The sequence below is a fragment of the Pinus tabuliformis genome, chromosome 8 (genome assembly GCF_031772625.1).
Source record: "Pinus tabuliformis cultivar Carrire ecotype Pingquan chromosome 8, CPIR1, whole genome shotgun sequence".
Classification (NCBI taxonomy): domain Eukaryota; kingdom Viridiplantae; phylum Streptophyta; class Pinopsida; order Pinales; family Pinaceae; genus Pinus; species Pinus tabuliformis.
The window spans coordinates 1,604,070,596-1,604,083,552 of record NC_142294.1 but is presented as its reverse complement, the minus strand read 5'-3'; positions in this window follow the sequence as shown (position 1 = coordinate 1,604,083,552).

Sequence of the window (12,957 nt, the reverse complement as noted above, 5' to 3'; positions counted from 1 at the left end):
ATTGAGTGATTAATTAATTAAATTAATTAATTAATTAATTAATTATATTAATTAAAATAATTAGGTCATTTACTTCTCAAGATTATTAAGTTTAAAAGTAATAATGAAATAATAGAACTAATTAAAACAATAAAACTATAATTAATGGAATCAAATAGATTATATAAACTTATCTCATTAATTTAATTAGTTATAAAGGATTAATGATTAAATTAACAATTAATTTAAAATAACTAAAATAATTAAAATTATAATAATTAATAAACAAAAGTAATTAAATTTAAAATAAAATAGAAATAAAAAAATAATAATAATAATTAAAATAAAAATTCATAGGTCAGATTATATATATATATATAAATAAATAAATTAAAAAACTAAAAAATAAAATAAAAATAATAATAATAAATTAGGTTTTGTATTTATACTCTGGTCGGAAGATTCTTCTCTCAAAAATAACTGTCATTCATATTTTATCAAATTTGGTCCTGAGGATGGACCCCCTTTGGAGTTCGAAACGTCGACATAAGAAGCATAATACTGTGGAGAACCCGGATAATGCTACTTCAAAAAACTACCACAGTAGCCTAAAGTCTAACATAAAAATTTCTTCTTCAGTTTCCTTAGGAGAATTTGTCGACTTCTCTAGGGTTGGTGCCTTCCCCTTATCACCATGTTAATCAAATAAGTGTAACTTGTAATTCATCCACGATTAATCATCATTATATTAATAATAAAATGTCTAGTTACATATGTCGAAATTGATATATAAACTTCACATTATATCATCGTAAATATAAAAGGTTCTAAATTTAGAAAAACTTCATCATATTGGATGGCCCTTTGAAGAGACATTATGACATGATCATTATATATTCCATATTGCATAGAAACAATACTTTGAAAAGGATGAAGGAATGAATTTTCTCAAGTTGGTCATATGCACAGTGAATCCTTAATTTAGATATAAGATTCCTAAAAATATGAATTTGACATACTCTATAATGGATAAAATGCTACTCTAGAATAATTCTCATGGTTATATTATTTTAAGTACAACAACATTGATGTTTACATGTTGTGAGGTTGGTGCCCTTTGACCTTGATCAACATGTCACAATATTATAACCATGATGTATTAAATTGTTTCCTTAGCATGCAAGATGCCTAACAATATATTGTAGTAAATAAAAATCATAACATATAATAGACATTGCTTACAAGTTGGGTAAAATTGAATACATACCACACCCATAATATAAATATTTGTATCTATTCAATTCAAAGTGTAATCAATGAGAAACTCTTCCCCTGCAACTATTGATTTAATGGAACAAATGAATACACAATTTGTTTCATGTGTTATGATATTCTGACACATAGGAAATAATTAAGTACAACTTGGTCTAGTGTATAGTTAGGTAAAGTGTGTTTCTTTATTATGTACTTTTTGTACCTTATAATCCGACGATCATGATATGTTATAGACATGAAGTGATTTTGACGATTCATTCTCTCCTCGGTATTATTGACACTTGATCCATGGCTTAACCCCCGATTGGTCCATGATCTCTATTTAAAGAGCATGGAGGGCCATTTGTTAGGTGATCATTCATGAAAGAAGATTATGTAAATTTTCTTTCTTTTACATTAATAAATTGCCTGAAGTGGCCGCATTGGCTCAGGCCGTGAACTATTTCCTTCTTTGAGGGTTTTAACCACGTCAAGAATATTGGTGTACTGATCTATGATATGTTTGTGAGCGGTGTCCTTTGATGTTCTATCTAAGGAACTTACCCTATAAATTCATACATCATGCCCCTCGAATATGAAATTGGGTTTCTTATTTGTGGTCACGGCTTGTGTACTAGTTATAAAATCTGCAACATTCCCTGGTTATTTTGGCTTCCATCAATATACATAATTGCATCTTTACTTTGATCATTATCTTTTAGTTGTATATAATTTGCGGCCACTCCATATCTTCACATACTTTTGGTATATTAAACTAGTCGTACCCAATAATTGTAGTTGTAATAGTGTCTGACATACTCCATTAATTCACTTAATACTTCGTAACATACCATTATTATATCCATGGAAAATAGCCCCAAACCATGTAATGATGATGGGGCAATGCGATATATCCTTTCATTGACAAAAAAATCAATGTTTATTTCAGGAAGATCCTTGGGTGCCCATTGTTTCGCAAGAGGTTCGTACCTCAAGGGAACCTCTATTTCATGGACACTCTCATTATCATAATAACATGACCCCTCTTTAGCGAGAAAAAATCCATGCATCTATGGAATTTTCTTCTAATATTTTCACCTCTAGTTGATCTTCACCTGCTAGAAAATGTAGAATATATTTGGTCAATTTCTTCTATCCTACCTGAACTTTCATCACTCGATGAAGATAGATCTAAAAAATACCTATTTGTTATAAAATATTATAACACTCCATTGGATGAGATAAATTGTTAGCGAGTGTCATAATGGATGTTGATAAACATCTTTACGAAACCACAAGAACATTATAATATTACAAGTGAGTTAAAAGAAAGTTCTTTGTAGTTAACCATATGGAACTCCTCCCTCTAGCTCCATCACAATCAAAAAAATTCATAGGATGAGTCACAGGATCCATATCCTTGACTATATCAATAATGAGATGTCCACTATCCACTACTAGAACTACTATGGGTGAATTTACCTCATTCATGTCCTTGGGATGAACTTCTCCATTACACATACCCACCCCATGATGTATAGTAATGAAAAATAAAAAATAAAAAATCCACCATTAAGTGGACCATTGCATGGCATTTAGAACAAAAACTGACACATCCATATAGCTAAGAATATGAGTATAGGAAATATCACCACAAACAATTTGGATTGACTCATATAAAATATACCTAACATCGATATCAACTAGAATCTAAGTCATTAAACACAAGTTATTCTCAACATACCCATCATCACCTATAATATAGGATCTAATTGTATATCATATTGCTTTAATACCTACATTATTACAAAGCTCAAGTGGGATATTGGAAAAAATGTACCCAAATCAAAGCATTATATGATTTATACGCATCCACACATCAAAAAAATGGTTCATAAACCATGTTTGGGCAAATATCTTCCATGCTCCCTCCTCATACCAAAGGATAAAACCATGTCGTCCTCTCAACATGGAATGTCTAATGGCTCTAATGAGAAAAGGAAACCCAATTATTGCATACACAAAGAAAATGACATATATTAACACATCAATTGAAGAACTTATTGACTAATTTTATTGATAAATTCCTCAACTTGATAAAGATAAATGTCCTTTCCTACCACAAGATCAATACTATTCCCAAGGGATTCAATGGGCCTTTTCATATACCAATGGCTATTGTGGCTTGGTTTTGGAATAGGTAATGAACCTCTATGTTCCTAAATCCCTAGTCCCAATCCAATGGAGGGAAAGATCAAAGAGTGCCAAATGTAGAGTTTGGCCCACCTTCCATTGGGATAGTGATACACACCATGTTATGGACACCCATACCCACAAAAAAATTCACATTAAGTGCCACATGAGAGGTATCAAGTTGATTATTAATCTAAAATGATGGTGGATGTAGACTGCAAAATCCATGAGTAGAAATGTTAGGAATTTTCAGTGAATACTTACTCATCTCTATCATGTCACCATGATATAACCCGATATCATTGTTAGAGTGATTTTTTGAGATCTGAAACGACATAATTATTGTAACTAGCTATAAGTAAATATGATCCTTAGAGAGATATTCATCTAGGCATCATATTAGGTAGATGATGAGCCCCATTATTGCAACAAGAATGTTGCAACTCCCAAGGCTACCAACTTAAATTATCAACTTGGGGTGCGTACAAACTTAAGAGGTGTCAGCACTATATGTGCAGCATGAAATATGGTATTCTTTCATCGATTTGAAGTAATGAATTGAATTCCATGAAATCCACGCCTAAACTAATTATAGAAATGGAAATGTTATTATATTTGTAGAAAGGAAACCTAATTGGTTTTGCAGAGAGGAAATCCTAGTTAATTTTTCATAAATTAAAGTCCAATCTACTTTGCTTGAATGTAAATTTTAATCATATTTGTGTGAATGTAAACATTAACCTATGCTTCATAAATTAATCATGAAAATAATCATTATGCCCTTCAATTCATGAATCTGTCTATTAATCCAAACTATATATTTGAATTGCAATGGAGAAGAGGAAAGGCTTAAGAGGTCTTCTGGTCTTAATAAATCATAGATTCGGAGCTTAGGGGTCATGATTCAAGCCTATGAGACAAAAAATAAGCTTTTGGAGCAGATCTGGTCAAGTTTACATGTGCTACAGGTGTGCTACAGGAGGCCCTATTGTGTTACAGGAGCAAGATAACCTGTTGAATCCCCAAGTAAATAAAATGAAAATGAGATTGGAATTTTTTTTATTAAGTAGGATTCCTTATGACTCCATTCCAAGTGGAATCACTCCAAAATAAACTTGTTAACAAGTGCTAAAAAATAGCAAAACATTACTACTCTAAAAACCAGAAATTTAAGAACTAGTGAGCTAGTTAACCTACCAAATGCCTAACCTAATCAAGTGAAAATGATATGGGGTAAAAAAAAATGATTAACTTGAATGTTTATATGAAAAAATACAAGTGTAATCAACTCAAATTAAGCTCATTAACACGTTATAAGAAAATAGAAGAAAACTACTTCTTTTTTGCTATAAGGGTCTTCCAGAAATTCTATATTTGTCAACTAGTAACCCAATCCAAGTAGCTCAATGATGAAGATGAATTTTATAAGGATGCACCATGCTTGTGAATTTTTAAATAAACTGAAAAACAACTCACTTCAATCATTTAACCAATGTAACCTACAACAAAAGAAGCATTAATAGTAAATGCAGAAATAAGAGATGCAAGTGAAAAAAAAACATTCAAAGGAAATAAAGAAATTGTACAAGAGGGGTCTGAGGCTCCTGGGATGTCCAAGCCCAAGGAAACTCATATTCCTCTAGAGGAAACAAAGCTTTAGAAGCTAAAAATGGTAGCAAAATTCATTATTTGAATCAATCCAAGTACATTCATGTTAGAAATGAAAGTGGAGTTGTTATAACAAGTTTTTTTCACAAGAAGACTGTGAAATATATGTCCTTAGAGGAAAATTAGAATTGGTACTTATACAAATTGATGGAGAAGCATTCTCCTTGAAAGGAGGAATATTACCACTCTAAAATCTGCAAATAATGGATCTGGTTCCTAACACTAGGAATTTGCATTAAATTATAGGAAACACATTCCTAGATTTTCTCAATCGCTAGAGCTACAAAATTTTTCAATAATTTCATGTTATTTTGTTAATTTATTTTCTAATATTTATCCTCCTATAGCAAGGAGAAATTCCCCGTATTATATCCTCCTCCAAATCTTCAAAATTTGCCCAATATTCTCACAACATTCTACAAAAAAAATTGCTAGGCACAAATATGCAATTATCTCTAAACCTTCCTAATGAACATATTAAATTTAAAAATATGTCATCTAATGAAAAAAGAGAGTTTAATGTGTTGAAGGATGGTTATATGAACCTTAATTTATGTCTAATTTGGCCCATCATACCCCCTGTTGAAAGTGTTGCTCATCCTCTGAGCAACTTAGTGACCTAATTGTGCCTCATTCATGGCCTTGGTGGCCTCCTTAACATCCCAAGTTACCTCAGAAGGAATTTTGGAACATCTTCTCTTGCTCCACCATATTCCTCTTCTTCTTTATCTCCTTCTTCTGTACATCCATCCTTTTCTCCAATTTATAATTAGGATTGTTCTTGTGTCTCAAGAAAAGTCTCCCTGTAAATGGCCACATTGTTTTCCCATGATATAAGTTTTCGAACATTCTCCACAACATATGTGATAATTAACATCCTTGATGAATCTGTGGAATATCTTCAATTGAAACTACTCCCCCCATGATTTTTCTCTATGATTTTCCAAATTTTGGCAAACCAATACTCCCAATCATTCCCTTAGATGCCCCTCTTCAAATCTAACAAAAATTTTCTCAAAATCAGGCTTTTTACATCTCTCTATACTTTCCTATAACACAATGTCTTCTCCTATAGCAAATATGTCCCTTCCTATAACAACTTTATTTCTCTTGTAGTAGGGCAGTTTGTGCCTTGAGCTACTTACATGTTGATGCTCTAATGGTTGGTCTTCTCATAGTTGCCAAAACTTTCTTCCCCTTTGGTTGAAACATCCCCCCTCCCTCGTGCCTTATACTGTTGTCTCCTTAAATTATTTGAAAGGAATTTCTAAGATTTTTCTTTGAATTATTTGTCAGAGAAAGAGAAGAATGATACCCCCTACCTTAGTGAAATACTTCCCCTGATCTTTCCTTGCCCTATTATATAAGAAAATAATTTTTTCGAAGGAATTTACCTCTTAAGGTTTTTGCTATAGGATGCATGTAGCAAGCATATTTCACTATGTAATTGTATGGAAAGTGAGGGGGGAGGATGCTACTTACCCTTTTTAGGATGATCCGGATTTAAATAGGAACGCAACAAATTACAGATATAACCATAAATACAAATATGCAGTAGAAATAACACTTCATTTCATTAATATCAAATACTGAAATATGCTTTCAAACAGAATGGAAATAATACTAGCTTGGGTGATGATAGCTTATCTCTAAGAAAAGATGTGGCAGCTACATGCCTCTGTACTATGTTACAAGAGGCTCAAAGGCCTATTTATTATTGAGAAACAATGGAAAACCCTAAACATTCAAAAACCTAAATAAGAATGCAAAAAATTATAGATATAACCATAAATATAAAGATGCAGTAGAGATAACACTTCATTTCATTAATATCAAATACTGAAATATGCTTACAAACAGAATGGAAATAAGACTACCTCAGGCAATGGTAGCCTATCTTTGAGAAGAGATGTGGCGGCTATATGCCTCTAAATTGTGTTATAATGAGGCTTAAAGGCCTATTTATTATTGAGAAACAATGGAAAACCCTAAAAATCCAACAACCTAACCCTAGTAGATGAAGCGCCAAACTATGGGCCTCGTTTGGGTAAATTGGTACATCAACTTCCTGGGGTCTTAACTTTGGCGTATGATCACTGTTTGACGCGTAAAATACCTCATTAGAAAGATCTAGACAAGGAATACAACTTTTAAATGACAAAACTTGGTCAATGACCTATATTGGTCCTAGTTTTCCCAAAAAAAATGTTGTTTAGGGCCTCAAAACAACTCTGAAAGTTCAGGACCCAAAAAACTACCAAAAATAGTAAATTTTGCTAGAAATAAGGAAACCAAAAAAACTTAAAGAAACAATGGTGGGGGTCCAAGTGCAATAGGTGGGTGGCCACCAATATCTACCTAGATCATTCCTCCCCCCTGGAAGCAATGGTCCCCATTGCATTGAGTTCCTCCACGAGATGAGGAAACTTTTGTTGAACTTAGTCCTTGGTGAGCCACTTGCCATGGTGAAGGAGTTGGCCTGGTGAAGGAATTGACCTGCTTTGACAAATCAATATAGTTGGATCCTTTGCTATCAGTTGTTCTTGATATGTGTGTCCATGATACGATTAGTAGTGGCTTGTTCCATGCAATCTGGATTTAACTCTGTAGGTGTGAGTTGTTCTGCAATTTTTGATGTGTCCAGCAATGGTGGGAAGTATGGTCGAAGGTGGTCCACATTGAACATTGGGTGCATGCCAAGGAATGGGTGAATTATGAGCTCAAATGAATTGTCACCCACAACCTTTGTAATGGTGTAAGGACCATATCAGAGTGGTCCAGGAGTTTCCGATAGGCTTCATAAGGCGTTCCTTCTGCAAATGCAACCAGACTTTTTCGCCCACCTGAAACTTGTGTGGCACTTGATGTTGATCATGTCACTACTTATACTTGGAATTTGATTTCTCCATAATGTCATGGACCTATTGGCAGATATGTTGGATGTGCTCAATGAAGTTGTTCCCTTATTGGCTTCCGACTAGACATGAGCCAAATCTACCTAAGCAGATGCAAATGGTATGCCCACATCAATGGGACATAGTGGTTGGAATCCCAAACCCACCTTAAAAGGTCTGTGGCTAGTCGAGCTATGGAGAGCTCAATTATAGTTGTGATGGACATAAGGGAGGCTCTCATCCCATGTGTGTAGATGCTTTGAGTTTTACATGCACAGAATGTGTACGATCATCCTATTGACGACTTTTTCTAGCCATCAGTTTGGGGATGGAAAGTTGTGGACTTAGTGAGCTTGTGTCCAGCATCGACCAGAGACTGGACCAAAAAATAATAAGGAGCCCGTTGTCCCGATCTGAGATGATAGACTGTGGGATCCCAAAGTGTACCCACACTCTTTCAAGGAAGAGTTTAGCAGTGGCTTATGCTATGATATTCTTCTTGCAGGTCGCCATAATGGACATCTTCAAGAATTTGTCGATGAATACAAAAACATAGTCGTTGCCATGCTTAGTAGAAGGAAGGCCTAATAGCTAATCCATGGAGATGGATTCCCAAGGTTGACTAGGGGTAGTCAACGAGGTATAGAGGCCTTGCTTCTTGATGGTCAGTTTGGAAAAGGCACAGGCAGTGCAGGATCTGATGTAATTCCCAACATCCTATTGGATATTTGGCCAATAGAAATACTTATGTGGTACTGCCACCATTTTCTCAAACTCAAAATGCCCAGTGGTTGAACTGTAGTGCACTTCCAAAGTCATCTTGGCACGGTCATTTGAAGGAACACAAAGGTGTCCCGGGTGGCATAGCAGGGCATCCTGTAGGTGAAAATATAGAACTTGCTGACCCTCCAAGAGCGGTTGGCATGTGTGGCTGAATTCTAGGTCACTTTCGTAGAGAAGTACCCAATCAGAAGTATCGTGCCCACAAGAGTTGATAATGGTGGCTAACGCCATGATCAGTGGTTGGCTGAGGCAATCTACAACATTATTGGTGTTTCCCTTATTATACTAGATATTCAAATGCAACTGTTGCAGGTATGTGGACCACTTTTGATAGCGATCATTCTGCAACTTCCATTGCATCTGTATGAACTGTAGGGGTCGGTGGTCTATGTGGATGACTGTTTCCTTCCCCAAAATGTAATGCTTCCATTGTTGGTGGGCCCACACAATGGAATACATCTCATTGTCATAAGTGGGATACTTCCGGACTATGTCTGAAAGTGTCTCACTGTGATATGCCACTAGATGCCCTTGTTGAGTAAGGACTGCCCCAATAGCATAGTCAGAGGCATTTGTCTCGATCTCAAATGGTTGTTGCAATACTAGTAAAGTGAGAACTAGCATAGAGTAGAGGTGATGTTTCAACTCTACAAATGCCTTCTGTTGAGATTTAGACTAGAAGAATTGTTCTTTTGCTCCTCCCTTGGTGACTTGGCTCAAGGGCCAAGTGATATGATATAATCCCAACACGAACCTATGGTAGAAATTGGCAAGACCTAGAAAGCTTTGGAGCTCTGTCAGAGTGGTTGTGGTTCGCCAATCCTGAATGACTTGGATCTTGACTGGATCCACATGCACCCCTCATTCATCAATAATGTATCCCAGATACTGAACCTGGGTCATGCCAAAAGTGAATTTCTCCAAATTGGCACACAACTTGTGTTGTCACAGTGTTTGGAGAACCTGATGGATGTGGTGGAGGTGCTCTTACCAACTTTGGCTGAAGATTAGGATGTCATCCAAGTATACCACTACAAATGAGCTGGTGAATGGTTGCAAGATGTCATCCATCAACCTCGTGAAGGTTGCAAGGGAATTCGTCAACCCGAAAGGCATAATCAACCTTTCGAAAAGGCCCTCCTTGGCTTTGCAGGCAGTCTTCCATACATCGAAGGGTTCAATTGGTACCTGGTGATATCTAGACTTCAAGTTGATCTTGCTAAAATATTTTCCCCCCTTGAGTTGGTCCAGAAGGTCATCAATCTGTGGGATTGGGTACTTATTCCAGATAGTGATCATGTTCAATGCCCGATAGTCAATACAGAATCTCCAAGTTTCATCCTTCTTCTATACCAACACAATCAGGCTCCCACAGGGTGATGAACTCGGCCGGATGTGACTTTTCTGCAGTAGTTCCTGAATCTGCCTCTTAATTTCGTTATTCTACAGAACAGAGCACCAATAGATTGGTCCATTGGGCAGTGGTGCACCTAGGGTCAAATCGATGGAGTGCTTGACTTGTCAGTGCAGAGGCACCCCTATGGGGGAGGTGCAGATGTCCTTGTACTCCTCCATGACCTTGTCCATCTATTTTTTTCATGCAGAGGGGCCCTGTCCATAGGTCATGGCCACCATCTTCTTCTATCCCTGAGGGTGCATCATCAGGAAAACAAATTTTCCGGTTTTGGAAATGAGCTTACTACATTGTTGAATTGAGGCTTTTGTGATCCATATCAAATTTATGAGATATTTTTCGGTGTAAATCACATGATATTTCATTTGTCGACGTGTTTCAAACCAACCAGTGTGGTTCATTGTCAGGACAAGTTGAAGAATCAGATCAAGCATTGCATGTTAAATAGTCCCAGTAGAACCTCCAACGGATATAATTCTTGACCAGGCAACAACTATATTGACTAACGGCTAAATATGACTAGGGGACAGCTAGACGGACCAGGGTCATAAAAATAAGTTAATTTCATAGCTAGTTAGTCATATTAATATTAGATTAACATTCAAAGGGACATATGAATTTTCTAAGGGGTTTTAAATATATAAATAATAAATTAATTTTAAATGATTATTAAGTTGATAGTTAGTTATAAAAAGTATTAACTATTTAATATAAATATTAGAATAAGTCAAGTGTTAGAAAAAATAAGAGTTTAAATATTCAGATTTAATTAATTGTTTGTCTAATTGTCACATTAACCTAGAGGTATTAACTATTTAATTGTTTATATGAATTTACCTAAAGGTCTTTACTATTTTATAAAAAATTTACAGAGTCCTTCGTAAAAGACTCTGCTTCCTTTATTGATGAAATCAAGGGCATTAAACTTGACTCTGAAGACATTCTTGTTAGTTTTGATGTAGTTTCCCTGTACACTTTCATCCCTATAAATGAGGCCATGGAGGTAATTAACCACCTAACAGATCCTGACACCGCTCGGTTAGTTGAGATCTACCTCACTTCCACCTTTTTCAATTTTGAGGGAGAGTTCTTTGAGCAAACCTGTGGGGTTGCCATGGGCTCACCCCTTTCCCCTGTCGTTGCAAATCTTTTTATGGAAGATTTCGAATCCAAGGCTCTAAACTCAGCCTACCTCCTGCCCAAGCTTTGGAAAAGGTATGTAGATGACACCAATGTCATCTGGTCTCACGGCCAAGAGGAGTTAGATCTCTTCTTCGATCATCTCAACAATCAATCCTCGGCCATTAAGTTCACTAAGGAACAAGAAGTTGATGGTTGCCTCCCTTTCCTTGATATTCTTATTTCTAAGAATAGTGATGGTTCCCTCTCCCACCAGGTGTTTCGGAAGAAAACACATACGGAGCAGTATCTTCATGCTAGTTCCCACCATTTCCCGGCTCAGAAGATGGGTGTTCTCAACACCCTTGCTACTCGTGCCCTAAGGATCTCTGATGAAAAGAGCTTCGAGAGGGAGAAATCCCATCTCCTTGATGTCTTTGTCAAGAATGGTTATAGTAGATTCTTGGGTCAGAAAGCTTTCCTCAAAGCTGCCAAGAATTCACTAACTAAAAGAGAACTGAAGGAGCGGATTCCAGGTGTCCATCTTCCATATGTTCAGGGGACCACTCATAAGATTGCAAGGATTCTTAAAAGGCATAATGTGCCCATGACCTTTAGGTCCCTTAACACCATTCGTAAGTCCCTCAGATTAGTGAAGGATCCTATTGACCCTAAGGATATGAAAGGGGTATATATTATCCCTTATTCCTATGGGGCCCCCTATATTGTTGAGACTAGTCACTCCATTAATCAAAGGATTAGTGAGCACGCAGCTGACCTTAAACATAGGAGAACCAAGTCTTCCGCTTTAGTTGAACATGTGGAAATAACCAAGCATCATGTGTGTATTGAGGAGGCTAGTGTGATTGCTAGAGTTTCAAAATTCCATCATCGGAAATTTAGGGAAGCCCTTGAGATTGAAAAAAGGCCGAACAATCTCAATAGAGAAGATGGCTGGAAGATTAGTATTTGCTGGGTCCCAACACTCTCTTCCTAGTCGTTTTCTTCCTTTCCTCCCCTCCCTCGTTTTTGGCTTGTTCTTGTTTTCTTGTATCCTTTGACCTTTTTTTTAAACTTTAATCAGATGTTAATTTAACAATTAAGATAAATGATTAATTATACTATTTTCTTTCCAACACTTGACTTAGTCTATCAATATATTTTTGTTTATAACTAACTATTATCTTAAGAAATTTATATATGTATGATATATATTAAAAAAAATATATATATATATATATATATATATATATATATATATTATAAAATAGTAAAGACCTTTAGGTACATTCATATAAACAATTAAAAAAGTTAATACCTCTAGGTTAATGTGACAATTAGAGAAACAAATAATTAAATCTAAATATTTAAAATCTTATTTTTTCTAAAACTGGACTTATTCTAATATTTATATTATATATTTTTATTAAATAGTTAATACTTTTTATAACTAACTATCAACTTAATAATCATTTAAAATTAATTTATTATTTATATATTTAAAACCCCTTAGAAAATTCATATGTCCCTTTGACTTTTAATTTAATAATAATATAACTAACGAGTTATGAAATTAACTTATTTTTATGGCCCTGGTCTGTCTAGTTGCCCCAGTCATATTTAGCCGTTAGTCAATATAGTTGTTGCCTGGTC